This window comes from Panthera onca, chromosome D3 (genome assembly GCF_046562875.1).
Source record: "Panthera onca isolate mPanOnc1 chromosome D3, mPanOnc1 haplotype 2, whole genome shotgun sequence".
In the NCBI taxonomy this organism is placed as follows: domain Eukaryota; kingdom Metazoa; phylum Chordata; class Mammalia; order Carnivora; family Felidae; genus Panthera; species Panthera onca.
In genome coordinates, this window is record NC_138350.1 from 80,473,678 (window position 1) to 80,492,281 (window position 18,604).

At 40.5% G+C, this 18,604-nt stretch overlaps 1 long non-coding RNA gene across 2 annotated transcripts in view; it reads right to left on the minus strand.

Annotated features, from left to right (window-relative positions):
• The window catches only part of LOC132666092 (uncharacterized), a 32,293-nt gene that overhangs the window by 12,200 nt on the left and 1,489 nt on the right, over positions 1–18,604 (minus strand). The window contains exons 2-3 of one of the 2 annotated variants that reach the window (XR_009604478.3): positions 5,221–5,512; positions 4,961–5,133 (exon numbers count right to left, since the gene is read on the minus strand). This is a non-coding gene — a long non-coding RNA (uncharacterized LOC132666092). Of the gene's footprint in view, positions 1–4,960; positions 5,513–18,604 lie in introns of both variants that reach the window. The other variant, XR_013551187.2, reaches the window with a different exon arrangement.

Below are 18,604 nucleotides of genomic sequence, written 5' to 3' on the forward strand. Positions count from 1 at the left end.
TCAGCTCAGGTCATAATCTCGCGGTCCGTGAGTTCGAGCTCCGTGTCGGGCTCTGTGCTGACAGCTCAGAGCCTGGAGCCTGTTTCGGATTCTGTGTCTCCCTCTCTCTCTGACCCTCCCCCGTTCATGCTTTGTCTCTCTGTGTCTCAAAAATAAATAAACGTAAAAAAAAAAAAATAACAGTTGTGAGAGCGGACATCCCTGTCTTGTTCCTGACTGTAGAGGAAAAACTCTCCGTTTGTCCCCACTGAGGATGATATTAGCTGCGGGCTTTTCATCTATGACTTTTTTATGTTGAGGTATGTTCCCTGTAAACCTAAACCTACTTTGTTGAGGTGTTGTTTTTTTTTTTTAATCATGAATGGATGTTTTACTTTGTTAAATGCTTTTTCTCCATCTCCGGAAATGATCATATCGTTCTTATCGTTTCTTTTATTAATGTTGTGTATCATGTTGCTGATTTAAAATAATTGAACCACACTTGCAACCCAGGAATAAATCCCACTTCATTGTGGTGAGTGATTTTTTAAAATATATTGTTGGATTCAGTTTGTTAGTATTTTATTGAGAGTTGTACATCCATGTTCATCAGGGAGATTGGCCTGTAGTTCTATTTTTTAGTGGAATCTTCATCTAGTTTTTGTATCAGGGTAATGTTGGCTTTGTGGAATAAGTTTGGAAATTTTTCTTCCTTTTCCGTTTTTTAGAATAGTTTGAGAACAATAGGTATTAACTCTTCTTTAAATGTTTGGTAGAATTCACCTTTGAAGCCATCTGGCCCTGGACTCTTGTCTGTTAGGAGTTTTTTGAATTGTGATTCAATTTTTTTGCTGGTTATTGATCTGTTCAAGTTTTCTATTTCTTCCTGTTTCAGTTTTGGTAGTTTATAGTTTTGGGGATTTATTCATTTCTTTCAGATTGTCCAATTTGTTGGCATATAGTTTTTCATAATGTTCTCTTATAATTGTATTTCTGTGGTGTTGATTGTTATTTCTCCTTTCTCATTTGTGGTTTTGTGTGCATCCTTTCTCTTTTATTTTTAATAAGTCTGGCTAGAAGTTTATCAATTTTATTAACTTTTTCAAAGCACCAGCTCCTGGTTTTATTGATCTGTTCTACTGGGGTTTTTGCTTTGTTTTGTTTTATTTTATTTTATTTTATTTTATTTTATTTTATTTTATTTTTTAGTTTATATATCATTTATTTTTGCTTTAGTATTCATTATTTCCTCCCTCCTTCTGGATTTAGGCTTAATTTGTTGTTCCTCATCTAGTTCCATTAGGTGTAAGCTTAGGCTTTTTATTGAAATTTTCTCGCTTCTTAAGGTGGGTCTGTATTGCTCTATACTTCTCTCTTAAGACTCCTTTTGCTGCATCCCAAAGGTTTTAGACCATTGTGTTTTCATTTTCATTTGTTTCCATGTATTTTTAAAATGTCTTCTTTGATTTCCTGGTTGACCTATTTGTTGTTTAGTAGCATGTTTTTCAACCTTCATGTATTTGTGATCTTTCCAAATTTTCTTGTGGTTGACTTCAAGTTTCATAATGTTGTGTTCAGAAAAGATGCATGGTACGATTTCAGTCTTTCTGTATTTGTTGAGGCCTGATTTGTGAGCTAGTATTGGTCTATTCTAGAGAATGTCCCACGTGCACTTGAAAAGAATGTGTATTCTGTTGTTTTAGGATGGAATGTTCTGTATATGGCTGTTAAGTCCATCTGGTCCAGTATGTCATTCAAAGCCATTGTTTCTTTGTTGATTTTCTATTAGATAATCTGTCCATTGATGTCAGTGGGATGTTAAAGTCCTCTACTATTATTGTATTATTACCAATTAGTTCCTTTATGTCTGTTATTAATTGTTTTATATATTTGGGTGCTTTCATTTTGGGTGCATAAATATTTCCAATTGTTAGATCTTCTTGTTGGATTGTCCCCTTTATTATGATATAGTGCCCTTCTTTATCTCTTACAGTTTTTGTTTTAAAATCTAGCTTGTCTGATATGTATATTGCTCTTCCAACTTTTTTCGACATCCATTTACCTGATAAATATTACTCTGTCCCCACACTTTCAATCTTCAGGTGTCTTTAGGTCTAAAATGAGCCTCTTGTAGGCAGAATGTAGATGGGTCTTGATTTTTTATTCATTCTGACACCTTATGTCTTTTGACCGGAGCATTTAGTCCATTTACATTTGGAGTAATTATTAATAGAGTAATTTGGAGTAATAATTAATATGTATTTATTGCCATTTTGTTACTTGTTTTGTCACCGTTTTTGGAGATTTTCTCTGATCCTTTCTTGTCTCTGTCACTTTCAGTTTCTCCTTTCCACTCTAAGAGGCCCCTTTAATATTTCTTGTAGGGATGGTTTAGTGGTCATGAACTCCTTTAGACATCCCATGCCCATGGATTAGAAGAATAAATATTGTTAAAATGTCTGTACTATCCAAAGCACTCTACACATTTAATGTAACTCCTATCAAAATGCCAGCAGCATTTTTCACAGAGCTAGAACAAATAACACTAAATTTGTATGGAACCACAAAAACCCTAAATAGCCAAAGCATCCTTGAAAAAGAAAAGCAAAGCTGGAGGCATCACAGTTCTGGACTTCAAGGTATATTACAAAGCTATAGTAATCAAAACAGTATGGTACTAGCACAAAGATAGACACACAGATCAATGAAACTGAAATGAACCCACAACTATAAAGTCAATTAATGTCCAACAAAGCAGGAAAGAATATCCAATTGGAAAAAGACAGTCTTTTCAACAAATGGTGTTGAGAAAACTGGACAGTAACACGCAAAAGAATGAAACCGGGCCACTTTCTTAAACTATACGCAAAAATAAATTCCAACTGGGTTCAAGACCTAACTGAATCCCAAGCAGACTCTGCACTGTCAGTGCAGAGCCCAGTGTGGGGCTCGATCCTACAAACTATGAGATCATGACCTGAGCTGAAATCGAGAATCGGTTACTTCACTGTCTGGGCCATCCAGGTACCCCAAAGTTTAAGTAGCTTGCCCAAAGTCACACAGCTAGTAAGTGGCAAAACCAGGCTTGGAATCCACTATCTACCTCTGTAGCCTGTGGGTTTAGCTATCATGCTGTTCTTTTATCATTGCGTTGATGGTGGATTTTCAGTGGAGTTAATGAGACTTAACTAAAGGTGGTGTAGTCAACAGAGTAGAGCAGTGTGGAACTAGATGGTGTGTTATGCTCTTGGGGCTTAGAGGCACATCCTCTGCTGATCTTGGGCTCTCAGGGGTGTCTCCTAACACCTACCACCCCCCGAAACCCAAATCCAGGCATCTGAACACCTTTAACTTCGTGCCCAGAGAGTATTAGAGTTCCAGCTCTGATCCTTACTATCTGTGTAGCCTTAATGTCTTTTGAACTTGTTTTCTCCTCTGAAACAGAGTAACAATAGTACTAAATGCATTGATTACTGTATAAATTAAATTAGATCACATGTAAATCACTCAGTACAGTGAACGCATACGGTAGCTACTCTACAACTGTTATTTGTCACTGTGGTATTATTGTTATTGTTATTAATTACATCGAAGCTGGTGCTCTTTTCACTGGAAAAACATATTGTCTGTATATAAGTACAAAAGTAGGGGAAGCAGAAATGAGGTGGGTCCTTCAGCACAGCATTGATGGAAGGGGGTTGTGGGTGGAGGTGGGAAGGAGGAAGCAGTGGTTCCTGGAGGGCTCACAGAGAAGGTGCCGGAATGGCGGTGCAAAGGATGTGGAGGGTGGCTTTGGGTGGCTGGGGGGGCTTGAGGGAGCACCACGAAAAATAGCTCAGTTGAATTAAATTCACTCAACAGTCACCGAATGCTTGCTTTATTCAAAGCAAAGATAAATATGATACACTGTAAAATCATGGCCAAGAGGGCAAGACAGACAAGTAAACCATTGCCTGTTGGAATTTGGGGGGGAGGGAACCAGGTATGTGCTGGAGGGTTAGGGGAAGTTCTCAGCCCCGGAAATGGTTATAGCAAGAACAAGGAGCAAGACGCACTAGAAGTCAGATGTGCAACTTTTTACACCCCTCCCCACCCAAAAAAGCCAAAAAAGGAACTTTAAGGATTGCCAAAGCCAAAGGAGGCCCAAAGCAATGATAAAAAAAACTGGGATATGGAGGCAGAAACTGAGAGTCAGGAAGGAATCAACATGTTTGAACGAGTGAGAGTAGCTGGGTGGGGTGAGGTGGGGAGTCGGGAGTGGCGGATACTTTACACAGCTGTGTGTGCCCTTGGCTGAGTTTTAAGACAGTAATAAAACACTCTCCAATAAAGATAATGTAAACCCTCATTGTAAATCGGATTAAAAACTTTTGACTTATTGAATCAAATGCATAAATTAAATAATAAATAAAGCAACAAAAATTTAATACTAATTACAACAATAAATTGTCAATGAATGAGTGTTCACAACTTCCCTCCACCCCTGTTTCCCTCTATTCTCTCTGTTTCTGTTAGGTGGGGAGCTTTCTTGCCTCACAGATTCGCTTCCAGGCAGGAGAAGCTGAGTAATGCATATCACAAAGAGGAAATGAAAAGAGGCCAGAGGGTAAATGAACCTATACAGTCCTTTAGGGCTGACCAAAGAGAGGTGAGGACAGGGGCCGAATGAATTGTTGTCCAGCGAGAGGTCCGGGCTGAAAGAAGGACAGCAGAGCGGGGAGCTTGGGCGAAGAGGGGACTGGGCTGGGAAAATCATGGCAGGGGTGCCTGAGTGGCTCAGTTGGTTAAGCATCTGACTTCTGCTCGGGTCATGATCTCACTGTTCTGTTAGTGAGTTCGAGCCCCACATGGGGCTCAGGCTCTCTCCTGTTGGCACAGAGCCTACTTCAGAACCTCTGTCTGTCCCCCTCTCTCTCTGCCCCTTCTGCCCACCCAAAAATAAATGAACATAAAAAAAAAAAAGAGTGGCAAAGGGACTTACCAGGTCATGTTCTGGGTTCCCAACTTGAAACCCTTTAATATTCTCCCAGGAGATGGAGGTAAAGGGTGGAATTGGTTATTTCTGGTCTCTACACTGTCGGCACAAGGCGTGCCGTGAACCACATGTTCCTGGCGTTAAGTGTTTAACTCAGGTCAGCTTTGTCTGGGTGGAACCTCAGGAAATGACCAGAGCACAGACATTCAGAAAGGGAGAGAAAAAGTTAGCTTTAAGCTTCCCAAGGAAATGATGTGCAAACTCACCACGTTTTCTGAATTTACGTGAATCCACTCATGGTGAGGAAACCACATTCATACACCTGTCCTATTCACGAGCAGCGCTTCAAGTGTCAACATAGCAAAGTTCTCTTAAGGGAGTCCAGGCTTATTCAGGGTTTTATTCTTTGAGGGACCATCACCAGATCTGAGCGTGTTATTAATGATCTCAGGATGCCATCTGTTTGTCCTTGTATGCAAGGTGTTGAATCCCACTGGAAGCAAGGAACAGTGTCAGGGTTTTTTTTTGTTTGTTTCCACACTAACGAGGTTTCATAGTCTATTATAAAAGCGTGAAAGAATAATTAGAAATGAACAAATGTGGGCCAAGGCTACCGAAAAAAAACCCAAAAAATCAAAAAAACAAATAAAACAAAAAAACAAATAAACACCACCAAAACCCAAAAAACATTAAATGAGAAAACTGCATGAAGAGCCAAGAATGAACAGTAATGCAAAATGTAAGACAGAGAGAATCACTTGCCACACAGGTGTGTGGGAGAGTGTTTTAGGCAAACATCCTTTGACACTGATTTCACTCATTAAAAAAAAATTTTTTTTAATGTTTATTTATTTGCGTGTGTGTGTGAGAGAGAGACAGAGCATGAGCAGGGGAGGGGCAGAGAGAGAGGGAGATACAGAATCCGAAACAGGCTGCAGGCTCTGAGCTGACAGCAGAGAGCTCCATGCTGGGCTCGAACTCCCAGACCGCGAGATCGTGACCTGAGCCAAAGTTGGACACTTAACGAACTGAGCCACCCAGGCGCCCAGATTTCACTCTTTTGTAAGCCAAAATAAAATGCTTCAAACCTCTCCTCGGAGATGGAGATTGTTACTTGAGAAACCATTTGTTCTGCCTTTTTATGTTTGGGTGTTTCTGTGGCCAACTACCTCTATAATTGTATTTTTCGCATTGTGTCCACATGGGCCGTGATACGCGTTGACTTTCGGCTTCATTTCTTAAGCTATGCAGGAACTTGAAGGGACCATAAAAAATAGAAGATTTTGTGAACATCTGCTTGAAAACTTTCCATGTAGATTCATTGTCCTTAGAATGACGATGTTTCCTTCCACGTGCGTGTTTGCTGGGTCTGCATTCCAAACATGTTGCAAGAATATGTGCACCGTGGGGTTGCCACACGATTCAGCAGCTGCATGATGTGCTGCCATGACCAACATGCAGGAAATGGGTTTGCGTGTGGAGCGATCTTCCTGTGTTTCCTCATGATTAGAAAGCCATATTATCAAGGAGGAGTGCTGGGTCAGCAGCTCTGCGTTGATGTGGCAACTTACTAGATATCCTGGGGTTCTTTTCTGGAGCGGGCGTGAAGGCTGGAGCGAAATGGTTGAGGCAGGCCTGCCAACGACCAAGGTCTTCAGTACAGTTCTATGTAAAAAGAGTGGGATCTGGGGACATTTGTGGCTGAAGCTTCTATACCGCTGGAGATCCCAGTAGTGTTTGAGAGGTTTAGAGGTGTGGGAGTAAATGGGCCAACCCTGTCTGGGCAAGTATTCCTGTAGGAGGAGGGCTCAGGCTCTGCCATGACCACAGGATCAGAAAGTCACGTAAGGTTTTAAATCAATTTTATTGAGAAAGTTGACACAATCATGCAAATCATTCAGCTTACCAAAAGCAACACGAAAACGATTGAGGAAAGACTTTGATGTCCTTCATTCAAGGGAACCAGTGTATGGATCACAGGCAGTGGGGGGCCATTCTGGAGCGGGGGCAAGAGTGAGTTTTATGGAGCATTAGGAGAGGCAATGTGGAAACAGGACATGATTGGCTAGGAAGCTGGGGATTTCCTTATAAGGGGATTTTCTAGGGTAAAGTAAGCTACCTAGAGCTGAATGGCAGCATCGTGATTGGTCTGGGTTAGGTTTCCTTGATAGGCATTTCCTGTAAGTGCAGGTTGACTTTGGTTTACCTTGTGATGTGGGCCAGGCCAGTGGCTAGGGACTCCCATCTTGTGGGTCCAGATATATAAATGAACTTTATCAAACGAAAATGGATGAAGCATTTCCTACATGCTGGGTGCTAGGCTGGGTGCTGGGACAGAGCAGCACACAGTTTCTTAACGTGGAGTTTTTCTCTTATTAATCTCTCTCTTGGAGGAGGCCACCTGTTTTAGGTTGCATTCTCTCAGAAGGAGACCTCAAGCCTAGGATTCCTGGAGAGCTGATTTATTTAAGGAGAGACCTCCAGGGGAAACCAGGAAGGGCTCAGGGGAGGCAGGATGAGGAAGGAGAAGAAGCCACACCAGGGTGGAGTTTCAGGGGAAGTCCCAGACTCACCTGATCCCGCGGGGAGCTCTAGAACATAACACTCAGGACACAGGAGCTGGGCTTCTGTATTCTCACATCCGGCAGCTATTGGCTATGGGCCTCCCATGGGAGATGTAAAACTCACAGGCACTTCCAGCTCTCATTACTGGAGACATGGCTTTACCACCCACTGGAAAATTTCTGAATGTTCCGTTGCAAGCCTGTATCAGCAAGTGGACAGAAGCTAGAGGGTGAGCAGGCGGGCAAGGTACCAACAGTGTCCCCCACCCACCAGCGGGGGAGGTGGTAGACAGGTCATAAAGAAGAAAAGAGCACCCCGAACCTTGCTACTCAAACTGTGGCCTCAGACCAACAGCATCTGGCCTAATGGGATCCACCAACAAGGAACTTGTTAGAAACGTGGAGACTTAGGCCCAATGGAAGACTAGTTAATCAGAAACCAAATATTAATAAGATCTCCGGGAGATAGGTATGCACATTAACTTCCAATGGTCTTGGCTCCAGAATGTTAGAAAAGATGATCTACAGACCTCCTAAACTGGCAGGAATAAGCATCACGATCTGGGCTGCAACATGGTGGGCTTAGAAAGTTCTTAGTCTGAAGGCCCTCTGGCCTAGCAGCTGAAACCAGGGACAAGAGAATGCGTTCCTGACTGCGGGCAGGGCAGTGCTCGCTTCCCTACCTGGAGCTCTATCACACCAGGCTTGCAGGTCCCAAATTTCCAGACTGTTCAGTCTCCATTATTTCAGCAAGAACTAGGATCTTTTGGGGAGGGAAGTGGGGAGAGGATGAGGAGGAAAAGTTTGGGCACTGACAGAGGAAAGAGCAAAATATAAAATAATGCAAGATTTAGAGTTGACTCCACAATCTAAGCTTGAAAAGCATATTGAAAAGTCACAGCAGGTAAATCACTTGACTCAGTTATGCATCATTAAAGGAGTCATGGCACAAGTCATGCATGAGGAGAATACTCTGGGGTAAAATATGTTGGTCACCAGGAGGCCCCCAACAGGACAAAAATGTCTCTTCCGCAACATTGAAACTTCCTGCCATTAAAGTCACACTGTAGTCAGTCAGCTGACACCATCTCCGAGGGGACACCATCTCTGGAGGGCTGCTTGCAGCACAGTTTGAGGGCCATCTGGCTAAAGACTCAGATGACACACAGTCGTTTAACCTCAGGATATTTCTAAAATGACACACGAACATCGTAGTTTTGACCGCTGTTGATTTAGAGCAGTGAGCTAGGAAGGCAAAGGGAATTGAAGAGAATGTAACAGCAATAACTTTTAGGAGGCAAAAAGTAGGTTGCTTATTGTGGGTGGTGGTTGACTTAGGAGAACCAAGAAACCTGAATCCTAGAACATGAACAATCAGGAAGACTGATAATAAATGTAATGTATCCACAGCATGTCTCTAAAGGCTGAAGAATTAGCAGCACCAGGTACCTTAGGGATGGAAGCTTGAGCCAAAAATAGACCAGTGGACCGATTGGTAGTCTGCTGAAGATTCAGTCTGGCATTCCGATCCTCTCCCACGGTCCGTGCATCAGCATGCCGCCCCTCCCCCTCTAGTAAGGCAGGCAGGTGACTGGGAGTTGATTCTCCAGAGACAGCAAAACAGATGGTGGTAGCCTGTAGACAGCCGAACGCCAGACACAGCTAAGCTCAAGGCTGCCATAATGAAAAGAGAAGAGTAAGGAAAAGTTTAAATTTTGAATTGGATAGGTCTCCATAGGACCCAGAAATCCCACAGCCATTAGATCAGAACAGTTTTCTCCAGGCATTGAAAGATAGTAATATTGGGGATCTCCCAAAGACACAGCCCAGATTGATCACCCTACATTCCACACTTTTCTCCCTTTCGGCCAGGCTCCCTTCCGAGCAGAGTTTCCGGTTAGCTTTTTGATGTTCCGTTCTGAACCAGGAGCAGACTAGCAGGTATCTACAAGTGATGTAGCGGGATTCTCGCACAGATGGTCGTGACACTGAGGCTTTTTAATTTCCAGCAAGAAACTTTTATTCGTGCCGGCACTGCTCAGTTGGGTTCATACCCAAAGAACGGAGCACCGAACGTCACGTGGCATAGTTTTTTGTATACATTTTCTATTTCTTTGTCTCCCGTAAATGGTAACACACATAAACATGCAGTCTGATTAAGTGGTCTCAGTTTACAAGGTCATGAGGGATGTTGTCACCTAGGCGCACAGCCAGGTTATCTTGAAGTTTTCTCTCCCTTTTTTCCTCTCTCCTTAGGGAGGGGACCCTACCACCTCCCCCCGCTTTGATGCTCGGACCCCTCTATTTTGGGTCAAAGCGCATCATGTTCGTTTAGAGGTCTATATTTCCATAACATCATTACATGGGTGGCCGTTTTTCTCTCAACCGTAGCCTCGGTGAGACTGGAGACAGACCATATAATCAAGGGAGCTAAGCAGGGTAAGATCAAGCCCCTTCCCGCGGTATCTAATAATGAAAGAACATCAAAGCATTTTCCACGCTTCAGATGCTTCTCCCAGCAGCTGTCCAGAGGGGCTGGAAAACAGTTCAGAAGCTAAAAGAGTTAACGTTCCACAGAACAACTTGGACCAGAGACAGGACAGGAGAAGAGACAAACCCATAGAGGAATCCCTCTCTGTTCACTTTGAAGGACTGTCCCAAGGTATGCTATTTCCATACGGCTTCTCTGCGATGAATACGCTGGGTGGATGAGTACCTGGTTGGGTTTGTAAGCTCTGGCCAACGAGGAGGTTAGCTTCCCTTCTTCCTCTGTATCACTTTCCTTCTCTTTCCCCCTGGATGCCCCAGAATTGCACCGTACAAGACCCATGAACATGCGAGCTTTTCCTTAGGCTCTTTTGCCAGATAACACAAGATACTACACCCAGGCCTGAGAATGACCACACAGAGCAGACGGTTCACTCTCTACCCACTGGTTCACATGGGCCTCTGGAGGATTTGAAAGCAGCCTTTTAGGGCATGAAGCTATTGATTTTTATTTTCCTGTGATTACAGAAAATGCCAAATGTATACGAAAGCAGAGAGAACAGTTTAATGAGCCTCCATATACTCACCAGGTAGCTTTGGTTATTGTCACCCATGGCCTCTCCTGGCTCACCCATTCTTCTACTCCCTTTCTCCCTCAACTTTGATGGCTTTGAAGCAAAGTCTAGGCATCATCTCATGTTACCCACAAATACTTAAGTGTCTCTTACTAAAGGTGATGGGTCTTTAAAATCATAACACAATACCTTTTATCATAACTAAAAAAATAACTTCTCCATATCATTTAAAAAAACCCAACATTCTTTAAATTTCTCTACTTGATTTAGAATTTTCTCCTTTTGTAGTTGGTTAATTCAAATAAGTCCACCATATATATACATATGTATATATACATATATATAATTCCTCTAAGTATCATTTTAACTCATAAATTTTAATGTATTTGAAATGTTTAAATTCATTTCCATTTTAATTTTTCTTTCATGCTCAAATTGCCTTATTTTTGGTCAGTGGGAACTTTTTCACGTTGGCTTCTGGGTCCTTTTGACATGACCCCAGTAGTCTTTAATGGCCTCTTTGCTTTCTGCCATAACAAGATACTCATATTCATCCTGTATTTCCGGCCCCGGGCCTAGAATCAGTTACAGTAAAACCTTGGTTTGCGAGCATAATTCATTCTGGAAACATGCCTTGTAATCCAAAGCACTTGTATATCAACACGGGTTGGTTTCAAGAACCATTGGCTCCGTTGCGACCATGTGCTGTTGAGCACCGTGTCTTCCTTATATTGCAAGACATGGCTCACTTATTAAGTTGAAATTTATAGAAACGTTTGCTCATCTTGAGGAATACTCGCATAACAAGTTACTCGGAATCTAAGGTTTTACTGTATTTTTTTAAGTAGCCCTAATTGTCTCTAGCAACAAAAGTTTTAGAAGTTACTACAGGAGAATATCTTCCCGACTATGAGATGGAAAAAATTTCCTTAAAAAGATACAAAATGTTAAGCACATAAGGAGAATACAGATATATTTAACAGTATCAAGACATATCTTAAACACTTTCAAATGCCAAATTAGAGTATTTTGGCAACGTATATAATCAACAGTATATAGAAGGAACTCCAATAAATCAATTAGAAAAAAAAAATGTTTCTCCAAACTTTCCTTGACCAAAATAAATTTCAAATAAGGATTTCACATTCACAAGAGAGGAAATCCACATCGTCACAGTCTTATGAAAGAATGTTCAATCTCTTTGGCAATCAGGGAAATGCAAATTATGACATACCATTTTAACCGTGCTCAATGGTCAAAAATCAAGAAATCTGACAATATCAAGCTCTGGAGAGGTGCGTGACGGGGATGTCTTTGTATAGTGCTGTTGAGAATATATATTAGGAAATTGGCGAATGCGTAAATAATTTGTAATATTTTAATTCATTCAACTCATTGCTATTCCATGGAAAAAATGAACTATACTGGGATGCCTGCGTGGCTCAGTTGATTAAGCATTGGACTTCAGCTCAGGGCATGATCTCGCGGTTCATGAGTTCAAGCCCTGCATCAAGCTGTCTGCTGTCAGCACAGAGCCCGATTTGGATCTTCTGTCCGCCTCTCTCTGCCTCTCCCCAGCTCACTCTCTCTCTCTCTCTCTCTCTCTCTCTCTTCCAAAAATAAATAAACATTAAAAAAGAAAAGAACTATACCTAGAAACAACCTGAGTTTTAGAAACACAATGTAGAATGGAACAACCAAGATCCAGAAGACTACAGAATATGTAGAATTTTAATAAACAATTTGGCATTGTATTGTACATACCCTGGAGAAACTCTTGCATTATCTGTGTACCTATGCAGAGTCTCTCTAGGGCGGGGGTCAGTGAATTACAGCATATGGCCTACCACATGCTTTTGCAAGTAAAATTGTATTTGAATACAGCCGCACCCATTTGTTCATTTCTGTTTCCCCACCACAGTGACAGAGTAATGGTAATAGAGACCAGATGGCCCACAAAGACTAACATATTTACTATCTGGCCCTTTACCAAACACATTTGCTGCCCCCTACTATGCTACAGTACGTGTAAGATAGTGCCAATTTTTTTTTAACATTTATTTATTACTGAGGGACAGAGAGACACAGCGTGAGCAGGGAAGGGGCAGAGAATGGGGGAGACACAGAACCTGAAGCAGGCTCCAGACTCTGAGCTGTCAGCACAGAGCCTGACACAGGGCTCAAACTCACAAACCGCTAGATCATGACGTGAGCCAAAGCCTGACGCTTAACCGACTGAGCCACCCAGCCTCCCCTAGATACTGCCAAATGTTACCAAAGCTCACAAAGAAGTGAAAATAAACAACCTATTGTTTTCTCATATTTTCATGATAAGGATATACAAATAAAACCAGGGAATGATGAATAAAAATTCAGAATAGTGTTTTCTTCACGTAGGAATCAGAAGGTAGAGGATGGAATGGGGAGACATACATAGTAAATAGAAGTTAATGGCACTATTCCTTCTATGCATTAAATATTGTACTAGAAATATAACAAAAAGTAAATTTAAAAAACCAAAATAAATAATTCCAGAAAAATTTCTCAGGACGGAATGACATAAGCTTCCAGATTAAAAGAGGCTGAGTACCAGTAGAATTGTACAAGAGTAAGTCCACCATTATGAAATTTCAGGACATTGCAGACAGAAATTCCGTAAGCTTCCAGAGATCAAAGTTAACGTCATAGACAAAAGATCAGAAATTAGAACAACTTTTGAGTTTTTACTAGCAAGGCTAAATACTAGACTATGACAGAAAATGCCTATTGGTATTTCAGAAGGAAAATATTTTTTAGCCTAGAATCCTATACAACACCAAACTAATAATTTAGCAAAGGGGAAGGAAAAGGCATTTTGAAGTATTCGAGATCTAAAAAGCTACTCCCTGTGCCACTTTTTTCAAGTTGCTAACGGAGCATGTGCTCGACAACATTGGGTTAGTGAACCAAGAGAAAGATGATGAAGAATGTAGGATAAAGAGAATCCAATCCCAGAGAGACATCAAAAAACAAAAAACAAAAAACAAAAAAAAAGAACAACAGAAAACCCCACAATCCTCAGATTCTAGGTCATCACAAGAGGACAGACTTTCAGGAGCCTTGAGACCAACTATTTGGTCTGAACCAGATCAGAGGCTCTGAGCATCGTTATTTTAAGAAAACGAAATTGATTAGATACTTCACGTGCATTACATATAGTACTCGTTTGTCTTACAACTGAAAGTGTGTGCCTTTTGACCATGTTCTTCAAGTCCTTCTTCTCCCCAACCCTTGTCTCTGGTAAACCCAAGTCTGATATCCTTTCCTATGAGTTTTTTCTTTCTTTTTTAAACATTCCATGTATAAGTGAGATGATATAGTATTTCCCTTTTTCTATCTAACTCATGTCACTTAGCCTAATGCCCCGTGGGTCCATCCATATTGCAATACTCCTGCCATTCCTCCTATTTTATGGCTAAATGATATTTCATTATATACATACACAACTTCTTTATCCAGTTATCCATCAGTGGGCATTTACGTGCTTTCCATGTCTTGGCTGTTGTAAATAATGTTGCTATGAACATGGGGGTACAGATGTCTTTTCGATTTAGTGTTTTCATTACCTTTGGATATATTCCCAGAAGTGGATTTACTGGATCATATGGTAGTTCTATATTTAATTGTTTGAGGGACTCGATACTATTATCCATGGTGGCTTCACCAATTTACAGTCCCAGCAGCAGTGGACAAGGGCTCCCTTATCCTCACATCTACACCAACCTTTGTTATCTCTTGTCTTTTGATGGCCATGTGACGGGCATGAGGTAGTATCCACTGCAGTTTTAATTTGCGCACAGCTAATGACTAGTGATGTTGAACATCTGTCCATGTATCTGCCTTTCATATATCTTTCATACATCTTTGGAGTGATGTCTCTTCATGTCCTTTGCCCATTTTAAATTGGGTTATTTATTTTTATTTATTTATTTACCAAGATCCTTGTATTTTATTTATTTATTTATTTATTTATTTATTTACCAAGATCCTTGTCAAGGAACCACTCCATTTGTAAGTGGTATAAGCTGTGGCTCATTTCAGTCTTTTACACGTGACTATCCAATTTTCCATTTATCAAAGGGACTGTCTCCTCTCCATTGAGTATTCTTGGCTCCCTTGTCAAATATTAGTTGACCATATATTATTGTGTTTATTTCTGGGCTCTTGATTCTGTTCCATTGATATGTTTGTCTGTTTTTATGCTAGTGTCAAAGTGTTTTGATGACTACAGTTTTATAATATAGCTTGTAATTGGGAGTGTGATATCTCCTGCTTTTTTTTTTTCTTGTCTCATTAAATGTGTAAAATAAGATTTATCTTGCTGGGAGAGATTTGTGGTTGAGTTAAATAAGTATATATAAACTAAATACATTAAAAAATGTTTATTTATTTATTTTGAGAGCAAGAGGGGGAGAGAGAGAGAGAGAGAGAGAGAGAGAGAGAGAGAGAGTGTGAGTGGGGGAGGGGCAGAGAGAGAGAGAGAGAGAGAGAATCCCAAGAAGGCTCCACACTCAGTATGGGGCCCTACATGGGGCTCAATCTCAGCATTGTGGGATCATAACCTGAGTCCAAATCGAGAGTCAGACGCTTAACCAACTGAGCTACCCAGCTGCCCCTAGATACATTTAAAAGACAAGATAATTAAGAACTCTAGAAAAACAAAACGTGCAAAAAGTACAATTATAGAATATGGCCCAACTTGAATTCCATGCACTTAGTCATAATAATTAAAAAGCAAATATTAATGTAACAAAAATTTAGATATTATTATATATGGCAGGATGGGAGGTGTGCACATGTGTATCTCTAAAGACCATGGTTATATGGCTACTTCTTAAACAGTTTTAGGAGAGATATGGAGGAAAATACCAAAAGAATTAGCTAAAGGAGTTAAAAAGAATTCCTTTCCAGAGTGAGAAATCCGAGAAGAAAAATTATGTATGCTTTTAATTAAAATTTTAAAAATAAGTTACAAAAATGACACCATAGACCAAAATCTGATGTATTAAATAGGATCATCCCTTCCCGGTTTAACCAACTAACCAAGAAAATACAACGATATCTGGAATTGGCCTCTCCCTTAAAAGAAATTAATTAAACAAGTCAGCTTGAATCTACGAGGATGAGATGCTTTTTTTTTTTTTTTGTAACGTCTTCAGCACATTACATAATCTTTCCATTCATGTGAAGCTGTTCTTCCAGAAACGAGTGTTGTTTGGCAGTCAGAAAGTGGGTGGGGGGGGGGGGGAAGCATCCTCTGCTCTGACACTCAGAAACTGGTCTGACACAGCAGCCAGGTCATGTCATTCTATTAGACATAAACCTTGTCACAGAATCCCATCCTCAGACAAGTTACTCTGAGACCACGCAAAAATGAGACAACATAAGCCCATGTCATAATTTTGTTCAAGTACAGGCAAAAGCAAGTTCACTCGGCTGTCCATTAAATAGCAAACACACCTGTCTCTCACCCAAAAATGATTGATTGCTACTTCTTTACCATTTACAGTTTTATCTTCCCTATAAATAAGATTTATGGAGATACCAATCAAGGAATTACACCTCCTCCCTTTTCTGACAGCAACCAATGCAGAGCAAAGCCCAGCCATTAGAACGGTGGGATGCTGGATGATGCCTTGTCATAGGCAGCATGGACAAAGGAGGATCCAGTTTTACATTGTGAAACACTGGGCAACTCAAGAGTGAATATGACATTGTCTCTGTCCTTGAGTTTCTAATAGCTTCTTAACCACAGGAACATAGAATAATACATTTCAAAACTGGAAAGAACATCAAAGTTATTGTCAGTGGAACAAACGTCGACCTACAACATTTGGGTTTAATTTAATTCTTACCATTTATTAACACTGAGGCGAATCACTTGACTACTGTTCTGTTTTCTTACCTGTGAGACAATGACTTATCCTACTTAAACAATCACTGAAAATATTAAATAAGATCATGTGCATTGAAATATTTTATAAGCTGTATGGGACCATCATAATGTGGGGAGCCCAAAAGGAAAGGAAGCCCCCCAAAGTGAAATGACCTACCCAAGATCATATTGGGTATTATCAGATGTCAGTATAACATTCAAGTGGAGATAATTACCAACAGCACTTCAGCAGTAAAAATAATGATAATAATAATAATATCAATTGCTTATTATGAGTAGACATTCTGCCTTTCACTTTTTCTACATTATTTCATATATAACAAAAAATATTTTAGTCTTTCACGTAGAAGGCGAGGCTCCTTTTATATCTCTCAGTTTTATCCAGAGCTGACGGAATTCATGAACATTATTATATTTTATATGACTATAGCAGAAATTTTGGAAATGCAGGATATGTGCTTAACTCTCTACATTAATATAAGAAGAAAGAGGATCTTATGCTTCAAGATCATGATGCTATATTTGAATATCATGCAACATAATTTCAATTTGAGTCAGGCTAAATGCTCATGACTCTTCATTAAAAAAGTGTGATGACCAAAGATTCCTCCTTGATGGTAAAGTTTTCCAACAAATTTTGAAATGGGTTTTATGTGCTCATGTCCAGGAAAACAGGAACTTGTTATGGAGTAAGAGTTGTTAAGCATTTGTAACCCTAGGAATTGGCCACAAAGATATGCGTCCTTGAGTGTTGTGGAAAAGTCTAGAACTTTCCTTGAATAAATGGTATGGATTGATTCTTTATCCCTCCACATATTTGGGTTTCTTAGCATCACTTGATGAAATATGAGACTGATACAGTCCATAGCCAGTTCTGATAAATCAAAGAGCCTCTGCACTCTAAGAAGTCATTACTATAGAAAAGTTAAATTGGAACACAGCACTACACCTTGCCTGTGTATGAAAAGAGACAGAAGCACTTTCATATTAAGGCAACAAGCATATGGGTAAAAATATTGAAATGACTAAGAAGTATGATTGAAACAGTGCTGGAAGCATGGTAAGGGCAAAACTCACCGAGAAATGATATACTTTGGGAGATAATTCATTCAGATAATTCATCTGACTCAGACTTCAGATAAAAAACAAACACTGTAAAAGGATAGATTAAGTCTGGAATGAAATCTCTCTCTCTCTCTCTCTTTCTCTCTCTCTCTCTCTCTCTTTCTCTCCCTCTCTCTCTGTCTCTCTGTCTCTCTCTCTGTCTCTCTCTGTCTCTCTCTCTCTCTCTCTCTCACACACACACACACGCACACACAGCCATCACAAGCCCTGACCTGATGGAAATCTGAGATGTTCTGATCTTTGTATGATCTCATTAGCCTACTCACTTCAATGTCAAATACATAAATCATTTAAATCATTTCTTTCCCTGAAGTTAATACTCTTGCAATTCTATTAGTAGCATGGTGATTAGCAGCATCTTCAAAAAATTTTTTCCCATTGAAAGTTTATATATTTCTGTTTGTAGTCAAATGTCCAAAACTTAGAAAACTGAGGCAAATGAAGTAGCCTTCTTCCCTTGTGTCCTTAACCACCCCCACCCCCACCCTCATTTTCTCTTAGCTTTTAGTCTCCTTTCCTAGTGCTTGATACTTGAGCACTGCTTACAGCTCCTGGGGCCCCAACTCCTAAGATGCCTTCACCTGAACCCTGGAGTAGATGAGGTACTTTCCCTGCCACAGGCCTGACCCTCTCTGTGTCTACTGTAGCTAGTCACGATCAAGGTCTCTATTCTTTTGCTGATGGAGTCCTATCTCAGCACCTGCCGCTGAAGTTCTCCAAACTCCTGACCCAGGATGCTCACATTCAACTCACATCATTTGATGGGATTCACCCTTAATGGCTCCCTGTCCCAGATGATAACGTTTTCTATCTTCATAGCAAAGGAGGAAGGAAGAGAAGGAAGGCCACACTTTGAGGCTATCTCAGTAGTGCTAAGGAGGATCAAACTTAGAATACAAGTTTGTCTTCAATTCAGTCCAAAAACATTAAGTGAGCACATATTATATTAAAATTGTGGGAATAG